The sequence below is a fragment of the Phocoena sinus genome, chromosome 10, assembly GCF_008692025.1.
Source record: "Phocoena sinus isolate mPhoSin1 chromosome 10, mPhoSin1.pri, whole genome shotgun sequence".
NCBI classification, from domain to species: Eukaryota; Metazoa; Chordata; class Mammalia; order Artiodactyla; family Phocoenidae; genus Phocoena; species Phocoena sinus.
The window spans coordinates 102727078-102740568 of NC_045772.1; positions in this window are offsets into that span (position 1 = coordinate 102727078).

Here is a 13491-nt window from a genome sequence, read left to right on the forward strand (position 1 = left end):
ACGTTTAACTTTTCCTAGAGCAGCAGACCCCGGCCTGGGTCCCGACACCAGTACCTGTGGGTGACGGGGCCAGCACGGACGCTGAGCTCTGCCAGACCCTCCCGTGGGGGAGCACAGCTCCGTGTCAGCAAAGGAAACGAGAGTCACTGTCTCTGGGTTAGGGTGCAGGCCAGTCACACCTGTGCAGAGACCTAAGCGGGATTTAAAATTCTCTGTTAGGCTGGGCTCACCCCAAACACAGCCTGCTGGCTGGGGAGCAGAAAGGTGAGATCTGGGCGTGGGGGAGATTCTGGAAAGGGAGTGTTCTCAGAGTTAGAGTTAGAAGCAAGAGCCCATTTCCTGCCCTTGTGAATACACAGATAAACGAGTGGGATCATTCCAGACAGTGTTCAGTGCTGTGAAGCGAAAAAGCAGTGATGGGAGAAGTGGGTGGTGAGGTGAGAAGAGGCCTCGTGGAGACCCGGGTGCAGCTCGGAGCCACCGCAGAGGTTCCAGAGTCAGAGCACGCGGGGTGGGTGTGTGAAGAGCAGGGAAGGAGGTAAAGGTACCCGGAGGATGGAGGTGAGGGGTGTGGCCAAGAGCCATGCGGAGTGCAGGGCACACTTAGGCTAATCCTGCACAGGACATAAGGAGCTTAGGTTTTCTCTAGGTGAAACACAGCATTTCTGTGTGGAATTTGGAAGGATTTAAGCAGAACACCTACTATGCTTTATATACACATATACCTTATCTCTAACCCCAACCATCTCAAAATGGACATTCTTCTCATTTTATGGATGAAGAAGCTGAGGTGTAGGGCGTTTATGTGTTGGAGACACAAAAGGGCGGGGGCCAAGAGGCTGTTCTGTCGGCTATGCCGCCCTCTTTCCACCGTTGGTGTTTGTGTCCGGTTCCAACTGCTGCCTCATAAAATGAAGGGTGGGGAGAAACAAAGTCCATTTATTACAAAGGAGAGGACAAATTAATGCATCTCTTCCCTGAAGTTGGCAGCTCCGGTAGGATTTTTGGAAAAATCAAAAGGCTATTCTGATTAAAGTACTGATAAGACACCCAGGGTCAGGCCCGTAGCAGGTCCCTGTGCATTAAATGTACAGCTCGTCAGCTGTGGACTTTCCCTACATGTTTCTACTCTGTATTCCTTGGAGGCCCCGAGAAAAATAGAATAAAATGTTCCAAGGAAAGGAAGACCCGGCAGGAAGTGATGCTAACCACTCGCCGAGGACTGTTTTCGGAGAGACCACACTTGCTTGTTCTTCTGTGAAGGAGATGGTGGCGCTGAGGAGGAGTCCAGATCTCTGCCCATCAGGACCCCCTTGCCCGAGGTCACGCCTCACCAAGTCCCGCAGGGGCTGCAGGGACAGACCCAGCTGTGCGGAGAACTGGGGTCAGGAGCTGTGGCCCATCTCAGGAAGGGGCATTTCCCCTCTGACAGACGTGAGAGACCTACCCGTGGGTTTCAGATAAGCCTCGAAGGACTTCCCGAGTGTGGAACTAGGACCTAATTAGGGAGAGAGTAACAGACCCTCGAGACCAGGGTTTAGGGGAAATCACCTACAGTGTCTTCCTTCCCTCTAGATCTATGTGAGTTAGGTTAAAATAAATACGAATGGCAAAGTCACAGAGGTGATGTCTGGGAGGTATGGGGAAGGGGGAGTTTGAGGGGTGATATTTTAGGGCCTTGGATGTATTTCTCCCCAGTTTCTTTCTTTTTTTCTTTTGCGGTACGCGGGCCTCTCACTGCTGTGGCCTCTGCCGCCGCGGAGCACAGGCTCTGGAAGCGCAGGCTCAGCGGCCATGGCTCACGGGCCCAGCCGCTCCACGGCATGTGGGATCCTCCCGGACCGGGGCACGAACCTGTGTCCCCTGCATCGGCAGGCGGACTCTCAACCACTGCGCCACCAGGGAAGCCCTCTCCCCAGTTTTTTCTCTTCCATTTTCCCTTGTTTGGTTGAGTCCCTGTCCGATCATGGGGTTGGGCCCGTCTAGCCCTGCTGGCTTTTATCTCTGTTCACGAAGCAGGAGTATTGAATTTTAGAACTGGAGAAATGCATCCCTAGAAAGAGGGTGAATAGGAAAGTGGATGATTCTCTATCTTCCCCCAAGAAAAGGCAGCTTCATAATTCTCCAGCACGGGATTGGCTAGAGACTTCTTAAGACGGTAAAGTAAGTTTGGCAGGTGCCAGAATTGGGCCACGGCCCGTGGTGGGCAGCTTGTTTAGCTCACTGGGCTTTAGCCTGGGTTATCCAGTTTCTTGAATCCTAATGCCATCTCTGAAGGATTCCTAAGTAATTTCTACCGATAAAAAAAAAAAGTCTTTTTTACTTTTTACTATTTTACCCCAGGAATTAGGAGAACCCGTAGTTAACATAGTATCTAGTGAAATCCACATGCATATTCATATGTACTCCTCACCCCAGTGTTTGCAGTCTGGGTCCTGCTCAGCAAGAGGGAAAGATCTCCAGCCTTTGAGCGCAAACAGCTTAGGTTCCAAAAAGAACCTACTGAGGAAAAGGATAGTATGTTTATATATTTATTTTCTCCAAACTGCTGATTCTATCAGTGATTTGATTGGCATTTAACTTTAATACAAAATTGCCACTAACCCCACCATCCTGAATTTTTAAGGGTCACTGGATCAACGCCATGCAATTGTCTTTCCTATTACAATGCCAGTCTACTAAAGGAATCAGAAACTTCCCTTTAAAAAAAGTTTTTTTGGCCACGCTGTGCAGCATGAGGGATCGTAGTTCCCTGACCAGGGATCGAAGTCATGCTCCCTGCAGTGCAAGCAGAGTCCTAACCACTGGACCACCAAGGAATTCCCCAAAACTTCCCTTTTTAAGTTCTCAGTCTAAACTGTCTACATTAAAAAACAAAAAAAAACCCAGTGCTATAATTAGTTTTTTATTTTTAGGTCTTGTGACAAATTTATGATGTCGACCACTTTAGGGATGAAGGTGAGAGAGTGAGTGGGGCAAGATGGGAGGATATCAATACTGATACCGTTAAATTTTGTAGAGTTTATTTCATCCTTCCTTCCCATATACACAGAACCCCCAAGAGCTAAGGTGAGTCGTCACTTATCCACATTTTTTTCATGACTATGCAAAATGAAACTCCCTATGTGACCTTCTACATATTGTATTTGGGGCTTAGACATTGGAGTCTAAAATGTAAGGCTGTTTGTTTGGCTCATGGTTAGTGAGACAGGACATTGTCTCTCCAAGCAGGTTCTATTATCTTGCAGTGGGGAGAAATAAAAACACATGAAGTGATCTTTTGTATTAATGCCAGGGACTTCCCTGGCGGTCCAGCGGTTAAGACTCCGCACTCCCAATGCAGGGGGCACAGGTTCCATCGCTGGTTGGGGAACTAAGATCCCACGTGACGTGTGGTGTGGCCAAGAAACATCCCGAAAAACAAAACAAAAAAAATCCCCAAACCCCAAGATTTATATTAATGCCAATGCAAAAAACATTAGTAAAATGTCAGCAGAGTCCATACCACGTTAAGAAATATAGCACAACCAAGAAGGATTTATTCCAGGAATTCAACCGTGGTTCAGTTATTAGGAATTCCATCAGTCTATTTTTTTAAGTAATTTTATTTTATCTATTTATTTGTTTATTTTTTGGCTGCGTTGGGTCTTCGTTGCTGTACGTGGGCTTTCTCTTTAGTTACGGCGAGCAGGGGCTTCTCTTCGTTGCGTTGCACGGGCTTCTCACTGCGGTGGCTTCTCTTGTTGCAGAGCACAGGCTCTCAGCGCGCAGGCTTCAGTAGTTGCAGCACATGGGCTCAGTAATTGTGGCTCACGGGCTCAGTAGTTGTGCCTTGCGGGCTCTGTAGCGCCGGCTCAGTAGTTGTGGCGCATGGTCTTTGTTGCTCTGTGGCATGTGGGATCTTCCTGGACCAGGGATAGAACCCATGTCCCCTGCGTTGGCAGGCGATTCTTAATCACTGCACCACCTGGTAAGTCCTACAATGTATATTGATGTGGATTTCTGTGGCCTTATCTAGGGAGTCCACCCAGTTTCTTAAATCTGCAGATTTATGTCTTTTGCCAAATTTGGGAAATTTTCAGCTTGTCATATCTGAATAGTTTTCAGCCTCACACTTTCTTCTCTTCTTTGGAGCTCAGTGAATGTTAGATCTTCCATAATAGTACCACAGGCCACTGAGGCTCTGCTAACATTTTTCAGTCTATTTTCTCTCTGTTGTTAATATTAGATAATTTCAATTGTTCAATCCTCAAATTCACTGATTCTTTCTCCTGTCATCTCTCTTCTGTTGAGCTCACCCAGCGATTTTTTCCTTTTGAAACTATGGCATGACCAAACAATTTTTTCTTTTTTAATAAGCTTTTTTGGGCACTGATTGTAAATACAGATTTTATTTAATGCATTGCATTTTACAACATGTTAATAAAATGCAATGTTATTTCCTTTCCCTGTGCACATATTCCCTACGTAATGAGAAAGCCAGTAATTCAGTGCAGTATTGAATTACTCAATAGCTCAACCTTAAGACTGTCACTGGATTTGTTGTGAATTTGGCTCCTTCAATTTTTTTTTTTTTTTTTTTTTTACCGTGGAACAGGGCTGAATTATCTATGCTCAGGTTGGCTTCACTTACATCTTCAAAGGTGGGCCCGGAAGAGGAGCTCCGTCACCCGGGAAGCCCCAGGGCTTCCTCTCACACTCTGCTACAACTCGATAACGATGAGCTTGCAAATTTTCTCCAGCTCTTTCTGCCGAAGTTCAAGTTCTTCCTTTTCTGCAGTCAGATTCTTATCAAGCCAGTTGATGATTTCATTATACTTGTCAAGAATCTTCTGTTTGTCCTCATCTTTGATCTTGCCTTTGAGTCTCTCATCTTCAACCTTTGCTTTCATGTTGAATGCACAGAACTCAAGTGGATTTCTGGAAGCCATCTGCTCCTCTGCTTCTCATATTCAGCTTTGTACTTCTTAGCTTTTGGACCATAAGCTCAATGTGTTCTTTGCTCAAATGGCCCTTGTCATTTTTTGATGGTAATCTTGATCTATTTTCCTGTACTCTTATCCATAGCAGAGACACCTGGGATACCCATGGCATCCTGAAACTACATCACCAGAAACAAATACATTGAACTGTATATCAAATGGGCACCATAACCGCATAGAAGAAAAATAAAATCCACAGTATTGAACACAGTATTTTGACTATATATCTTCTGTGTAAAGATATAAAGAATGGAAAAAAATATCTTGAACTTAGTAAGTTTGCTGTTGGTAGGTAGTGTAGCTATTCTCAAACTACGGTGTATGTGTTCTCAGATTGAGCAAAGAAAGAAACAGATTCATGCTAATGGGAACCAGAGTTCTCACTGTGGAAGAAGGAATATACAATTATGGAATGGGATAGAGCAAAGAACAGCCCTGTGATAGTGGATCATATTGTAAATTGGAGTCTTCAGTATGAACTCCTGTTTGCTTCTTTTTTTTTTTTTTTAAATTTTGGCTGCACTGGGTCTTCGTTGCAGCGCGTGGGCTCTTCGTTGCAGTGTGCGGGCTTCTCTCTAGTTGTGGCGTGCAGGCTTCTCTAGTTGCAGATCACAGGCTTCTCTAGTTGTGGTGTGCCGGCTCCAGAGCGCATGGGCTCAGTAGTTGTGGCACTTGGGCTCTCTAGTTGTGGTGAGTGGGCCTAGTTGCCCCGTGGCACGTGGGATCTTAGTTCCCCGACCAGGGATTGAACCTGCGTCCCCTGCATTGCAAGGCGGATTCTTATCCACTGGACCACCAGGGAAGTCCCTCATGTTTGCTTCTTTGGTTTTTATTTTTTAGCTCTGCCATTGAAAGGACCTAGCAGCAATGACACCCCATAGCAATGAGAACATCTAGTGCTTGTATCTTGGTTTCTAAATACCATTCCCCTCTAAAAGGAATTATGACTCATTGGAGAACTGGCTGATTTCAGGGCTGAATCAGGAAAAGTACAAGATGAACCTGGAACATCTTGTGCCAGAAGGTAAAGAAGTGCTCAAAAAATGATGGAAAACATGTCATAAAGACACAGGAGCCAGTCTGACAGAGCTCCTACTGGCCAACTGAGCACCACAGTTAATAAAAGCAGCACACATTGAGTATAATATGAAGGAACAAAGAAGCAGAGCGGAGGGGGAGAAGAGAAAGGTCTTCTTTCTAGTAGAACGCCGACTAATAAAGGAGAAGCATGACAGAATCACTAGGGGAAGGTTCTTGGGTATCAAAGATAAACAAAGCCGGCTATTAGTTTAAGAGGTGAAAACAGATCTTATTCAGTAACTGCTGACAGTAGGGGAAAGAGCTGAACTCCCTTCTGATTGGCACAGAGGTGACTGGGTGTTTCAAGGGGAGAATGAGGGTGTAGGGAGGGGGCTCAAATGAGAAGTCACAGAGGGTTGGTCAGTGTAAGTGTGACCAGGCCAGCCGTGTCTGCTGCTGGCTGTGCTCCAAGGGAGGGCTCTGTTGCCACAGAGACCGGGGACAGAGGCCCGCATCGCAAAGGAATGGCTTTCAGGTATATGAGAAAGACGCTTCTGAGCTGAAGGAGATACAAATACATCTTGGAGGGACAGAGAAAGGATTCACAATTGTGAGCCCTTTTGAGTAAATGCTCTGAGAAATGGAGGTCGGGGCCTACCATCCGGTATCAGAACAAACAGTAAATTATTTTGACAGCCCTGAGGCTTTTCCAGACAGAAACTCAAGAGAGGGCTGGGTGTCCCAAGGATGTGGCTTTGCTGCTAGAAGCTGTGTTAAAGTTTGGTCAATTCTCTGTTTTTTTTTCCCCCCACTTCTACCCTTTTTTTTTTTTTAAATCAAGTCTCTTTGTTCAGAGGTTTGGACGGAGTTCATGTGCAAAGGTTTTAGAGTTCTCATGGGTTAAAGAATATTTACACATTCTCGAAGTGTCTGTTGTCAGATTACTCGTTAATTAAAGGCGGGGAGATTACCTTTATAGCGGAGAAATCTGGTGGACACCGTCTTAATCAAGTGATGGAAGCTATCATCGCCAAAAACAAGACAAATGGCCATCGGGTGGCTCCTGACTTAAGGCACAGAGGACACGTCATGTACACAGCACTGCTGTCAGTCACGTGGAACCTGAATCATATTAGTAGGAAAAAAGCCAGCAAACCCAAATTAAGGAACATTCCGGAAAACAAGAGGCCTGTACTTTTAAAAAATGCCAGTGTCATGTAGGACAGTAAAAGGTCAACCCCAGAGGAAAGGAAACTGAAGAGACATTAAAACTAGATGAAAAACCCCAATGAGCTATTACTATAGACCCATCAGAATGGCTAAAATGAAAAACACTGATAACACTAAATCCTGGCAGAGATGCAGGGAAATTGGATCACTTACAGACTGCTGGTGGGGGTGTGAAATGGTATAGCCACTCCGGAAGAGAATTTGACAATTTCTTAAAAAATTAAGCATACACCATCCTACCACCTAGAAATTGCTCTCCTGGGCAACTATGCCAGAAAAAGAAAAGCTTATGTCCATGCAAAAAAGTCACATATGATTATTAATAGCAGCTTTATTTGTAATAGACAAAAACTGGAAATAACCCAGATATTCTTCAACAGATGAATGGATAAACAAACTGTGGTCCATGAAAATAAAAAGGAGCAAACTCTTGATACACTCAACAACCTGGATGGATTTCTAGAGAGCTAAACTGAGTGAAAAAAAGCCAGTCCCCAAAGGCTACATACTGTGTCATTCCATTTGTATAACTTTTTTTTTGGCCATAGCCCACTGCATGTGGCATCTTAGTTCCTCCATCAGGGACCAAACCAGTGACCCCTGCAGTGGAAGCATGGAGTCCTAACCACTGGACCGCCAGGGAATTCCCCTATACAATGTTTTTTTTAATTTATTTATTTTTTATTTTTGGCTGCATTGGGTCTTCGTGGCTGAGCGCAGGCTTTCTCTAGTTGTGCTGAGCGGGGGCTATCCTTTGTTGCGGTGCGCAGGCTTCTCATTGAGGGGGCTTCTCTTGTTGTGGAGCACAGGTTCTAGGCGTGCAGGCTTCAGTAGTTGCGGCTCACGGGCTCTAGAACACAGGCTCAATAGTTGTGGCACACGGGCTTAGTTGCTCCGTGGCGTGTGGGATATTCCTGGACCAGGGCTTGAACCCATGTCCCCTGCATTGGCAGGCGGATTCTTAACCACTGTGCGACCAGGGAAGTCTCCCTATATAACATTTTTGAAATGACAAAGTTATACAAATGGAGAACAGATTAGTGGTTGCCAGAGGTGAAGGAGGGGGATGGGCAGGAAGGAGGTAGGTGTGTCTATGAAGGGCAACCTGCGAGATTCTTTCTTTTCTTCCTTTCTCTCGTTCTCTCTTTCTTTCTTGCTGCGTTGGGTCTTAGTTGCAGCACGTGGGATATTTTGCTGTGGTGCGTGGGCTTCTCTCTAGTTGCGGCACGCAGGCTTAGCTGCCCCGTGGTACGTGGGATGTTCGTTCCCTGACCAGGGATCGAACTGGCGTCCCCTGCATTGGAAGGCGATTCTTAACCACTGGACCGCCAGGGAAGTCCCGGGATTCTTGAGTCTATGGAAATGTTCTGTATTGATGTTGGCTGCGTTGGCGTCAATATCCTGGTTGTGATGTGTGCCACAGTTCTACAAGATGGGAAAATTCGAATCTCTCTGCATTGTTTCTTACAATTATCGCAGAATAAGAAGTTTAATAACAAAAAATCTAAATGAATGAGATTATGGCTTAGATTCTGTATCGGAAAAAGGAGTTGATATAAAGGACAATACTGGGATAACTGGCAAAGTTTGAATATTGACTGTATATGTTAGAAAATATCAGTAATATTGTATTAGTGTTAAATTCCCTGAACTTGATAATAATTACACTGGAGTTATATAAGAACATGTTTTTGGCCCTAGCAGGTATATTAGATTATTTGGGGCTGACGAGTCTTGATTGCTATTTCCTCTCAAATAGCCCAGCAAAAACAAAAAACAAAAAAGCTGATTTAATATATATCAATATAGGGTGTGTGGGTGTGTATAAGAGAGAAAAGTAATAAAGTGTGCCAAAATGTTAATAACGAGTGAAGAGTATATGGCATCACTGGGATAGTTCTGTAACCTTTCTGTACGGTTACATTTTTTAAAAAATATTTTATGTATTTACTTATTTACTTGGTTGCCCCAGGTCTTAGTTGCAGCTCTCAGCTCCTTAGCTGCAGCATGCAAACTCTTAGTTGCAGCGTGCATGTGGGATCTAGCTCCCTGATCAGGGATGGAACCCAGGCCCCCAGCATTGGGAGCGTGGAGTCTTAGCCATTGTGCCACCAGGGAAATCCCTAAAATTTATTTTCCAAAATAAACTATTTATTTATTTATATAAATTTATTTATTTACTTATTTGGTTGTGTCGGGTCTTCGTTGCTGTGCACGGCCTTTCTCTAGTTGTGGCAAGCAGGGGCTACTCTTCATTGCGGTGCACGGGCTTCTCATTGCGGTGGCTTCTCTTGTTGCGGAGCATGGGCTCTAGGTGCACCGGCTTCAGTAGTTGTGGTGCGAGGGCTCAGCAGTTGTGGCTCACAGGCTCTAGGTGCGCAGGCTTCAGTAGTTGTGGCACACGGGCTTAGTTGCTCCGCGGCATGTGGGATCTTCCCAGACCAGGGCTCGAACCCCGGTCCCCTGTGTTGGCAGGTGGATTCTTAACTACTGCGCCACCAGGGAAGTCCCAAAATAAACTATTTAATTTAAAAAGAGTTCTCCATTAAGGCAACAAATCACTAGAGGACAGAGAATGACCAGGGATGGTAAGGAACGCCAAGCCACAGGCTGTTTCGGTGCTGCCCTGAGACCTGTTTGCTCCGTTTGCTCCCAGCCCTCCTTCTCAGGAGTCTGTTCACCCAGATGAATCCTGTGGGGGAGGTTCGATCTACACACCTTAAAGGCAAATTTATTAGTTGTTTTTGGAACCCTACAAAATAAAGTAAAATTTAAAACAAAAAGGCATATCTTGACAAAATGCAGAGAGGAAAATGGGCAGGAGTCGTGCAGAGGGAAGAGGCGGACAGGTCACACAGAGCCACCTGTTTGCAGAGAAGTGAACTTTATTAGTCATTGTTTTCCTTTTCTTTTTCTTAAAACACCACTTTCCCTTTTCGTAGAGCAAAAATTAGTGTCAGGTTCTATAAATTGCTCCTCACCTTGGACACATAACTTCTCTAAAGCAGCTTCCACCATGAAGGAGAACTAGGTTATCCCATAAAGCCGTCAAGCGCCTTCTTCCGTGAGCAAGTTTTTAGGCAGAATTTTCAAGAGAGGCAGAAGGTGTGGCTTCTTGCCTCATACATCCAATTAAAAAAAAAAAAGGATAAAGAGAAAGAAATCCAGCTGCTGAGAATTTCAGTGACACTAAAAATATCTCAGGACTTCCCTGGTGGTCCAGTGGTTAAGACTCCGCACTCCCAGTGCAGGGGGCCCGGGTTCCATCCCTGGTCGGGGAAGATCCCACATGCTGCGGGGCGCGGTCCCCCACCACCCAAAAAAATTCCTAAATAGGCAGAAATACTGCGTGAACTACTCGGGGCCCAAACTTTCTTTTGAAACAGGTGTTATGCAGTTTCAATTTGAACTCTTTCTGACAAGGTTTTCAGAAATCTTTCAACTAATGCTCTCCAAGAGCACAATCTTTTTAATAGACTTCAGAAAAAAACACCAACCCATATTACTTTTTTACGTTAAAAAATGTTGAAACAGTGCTGAACTTACAGAAAAGTACAAACCTTGTTTTCCTTGAACTATTTGAGAGTAAGTTTCCGCACGGCGCTTCATTTCTCCTAATGCCTCCGTGTGAGGCTGCGGCTACCTAGTCCTCTGACCCCATTCGGGTTATACCAGCTGACCCAATATTGTACTTTATCGCAAAAGGATCCCGTTCAGTCTCTCCTGTTGCATCTGCTTGTAATTATCTCTTTGGTCTGGAATAGTTTCTCAAGCCTTTTAAAAAAGATTTTTATGACCTTGACACTTTTGACGATTACAGGCCAGCTGTTCTGTAGAATGTTCCTCAGTTTGGGTTAGTCAGGTGCTTCCTCTGGATGGATTCAGGTTGTGTATTTCTACAGGAGCATCTCAGAAGTGATGCTGTGTGCCTCCAATTTCATCCTAACAGATGGCACGTAACTCCATTTCCCATCACTGATGGTGTCCAGTGAAAGTACTTCTTTTCCCGTTTGTAATTAACATTTACATTAATTGTAAGTATAATGTAATATTACTTGTGCATAATATTAGTAATTAATAGTATGTGTTTGGTGGCAAAGTGTTTTAAAACTGTGTAAATATTCTGTTCCTCATGAAACTTGGAGCTTATTCAACTATTTTTATTGGTGTGGACAGTGAGTTCCTATTTTATCTAGTGAGTTATAATCTGTCTGTTTTGTCACTTATTTTGATGCTCAGATTGTTCTAGGTTGGGCCAATGGGAGTGCCTTCCAGCTGGCTTCCATGTCCTTTTGACACGTCCTCATCATTCTTTGAGCATTTTCTTACTTTCTGACAGAACAAGGCATCCTAGGCTCATCTTGTACTTAACCCTGAAAACAACAATTTCTCTAAGCGCTCTGGCTCCCGTAACTAGAGAATGGCAATTAGAAGCCAAAATCTGGGCGCTCGATGGGCACAGTGCTATCAGGGTGTCACGGGTCCAGGCCGTCTCAGTGGACAGAGTTGGGGACACAGTTATGCATACACACGGTTACCGCTCTGTTTGTTTCTCTGCCTCTCTCTCTAAATGTTCTGAAACTCCCATTCCAGTTCAACACAGTAGGGTTCATTCCCCCATCGGCCTCTCTGATGGTGACAAATCTGGTTCCAATTATCCTTCTCACCCTACTTGGGGGCCAACACCCTTGCTCAGGCCTCATAATAATTGTTATGGATTCTTACATTGTGTAGTCCGGTCTCCAGCCCCGAGACTGACCCTGACCGTGCTACACCCGGGCAGCAATGCCAATTCCTTTGCTCCACTGCGTTACCAAGATTCAAATAGAATGAACTGATTGACTACAAGTAGCATCTGCTAAGAATCACTGAAGGCAGATACAACTGTTCCCTAGAATTCTACTGACTTAAAGTACTTAGAAATTATACCTAATTTACAACACCCTCTCCCCATGCCCTCGCCTCAGGGGCCTGAGGCTCCCGTTTACTGATGGGTGATATTGGTTATATGGATTGCTCTGCAGTCACTGCACCTGTGTAAGCACGGGCTGCGTACACTCACCCCCAGTCTGGAGAGGACGTGCCCTGCAGTGCTCTCTCCTGCTTTCCATTCCGACAGCGGGGAAGGGGAGCTTTAGCTTATGTGCAGGGTATACGTGATTCATGCACACCGACAGGTATATGCAGCATGGATACATGTGCCTTGTTCAAGCTTCTAACAGACACGTTATGCTACGTATATCTTCACACCAGGACAGTGTGAACAGGATACCTCACTGCAGACCTGCTGCAGCCTCAGTGAGGCCCCGGCAGCTTTGGGTTTCTGAAGCCTCTCACCCTCACACCTGGCCAACGGATGGCTTTCCGAAAGGCTGAACATTTGTGAGGAGATTCCATTCTGCTTCCCTGCACAAATCTACCACTGTCCAGCAGGGTGTCTGAGGCCCCTGGCAGACAACCCTTCTGCTGCCACGCCATGGGTCTAAACACGTGAAGTGCGTTCTAAAGAGGTAACAAGAGTTTCACGTGTGCAAGTTGTCCATCCCTCTTTGAACCTTAACCTATCTGCATGCACACGCGGTGAGCCCCTGACTTCACAGAACTGGCATTTCACATGAAGGGGTGCAATTAAAGTCAAGGTGGTGGCAGTGGGGGGTTAAGACCCCTCTGGAATCCTGGCTCGACCGCTTGTGATCTCGTGACTTTGGGCAGGTCACTTAACCTCTTTGAAACTTAATATTCCCTCCTATAGGACTGGGATAAAAATAGGGCTACATCAGGACACTGCTGCACAGATTGAATCAGGTTTAGAGTTTAGAAGCGAGCCTGGCATTTCTCTGGGATCCAGTGTATGTTAGTTAGGTTCTAAGCAGCAAAAGGCAGTTCACTTTCTTTTCCCCAACTGCTCTGCGTCACAGCGGGTCCTCCCCTCCGAGCAGAAAGATAGGATAACGGCTTGGTACCCATGCGCCGTATTTCATCGAATCTACAAGCCATCGGTTTTAAGATACCCAATTTAAGAAATGATGTCTTTAAAAAAGAAAAACATGCTGCCACGTGTACTACGAAATGCCAAACGATTGTAAGACGCCCCCTAATTACTACGAGGATCTTCAAATGTCAAAAGAAGTGCTTAGCGTAGGAGCCGCTGGGAAAGGGCATGTAATGCAAAGTGCGCGCACGTTTAAACGCGAAACCAGCTTCAGCTGCACTTGCTCGGTGCGCCGGGGCGAAACGCTGGGCCCTTGAGGCGAAGCCT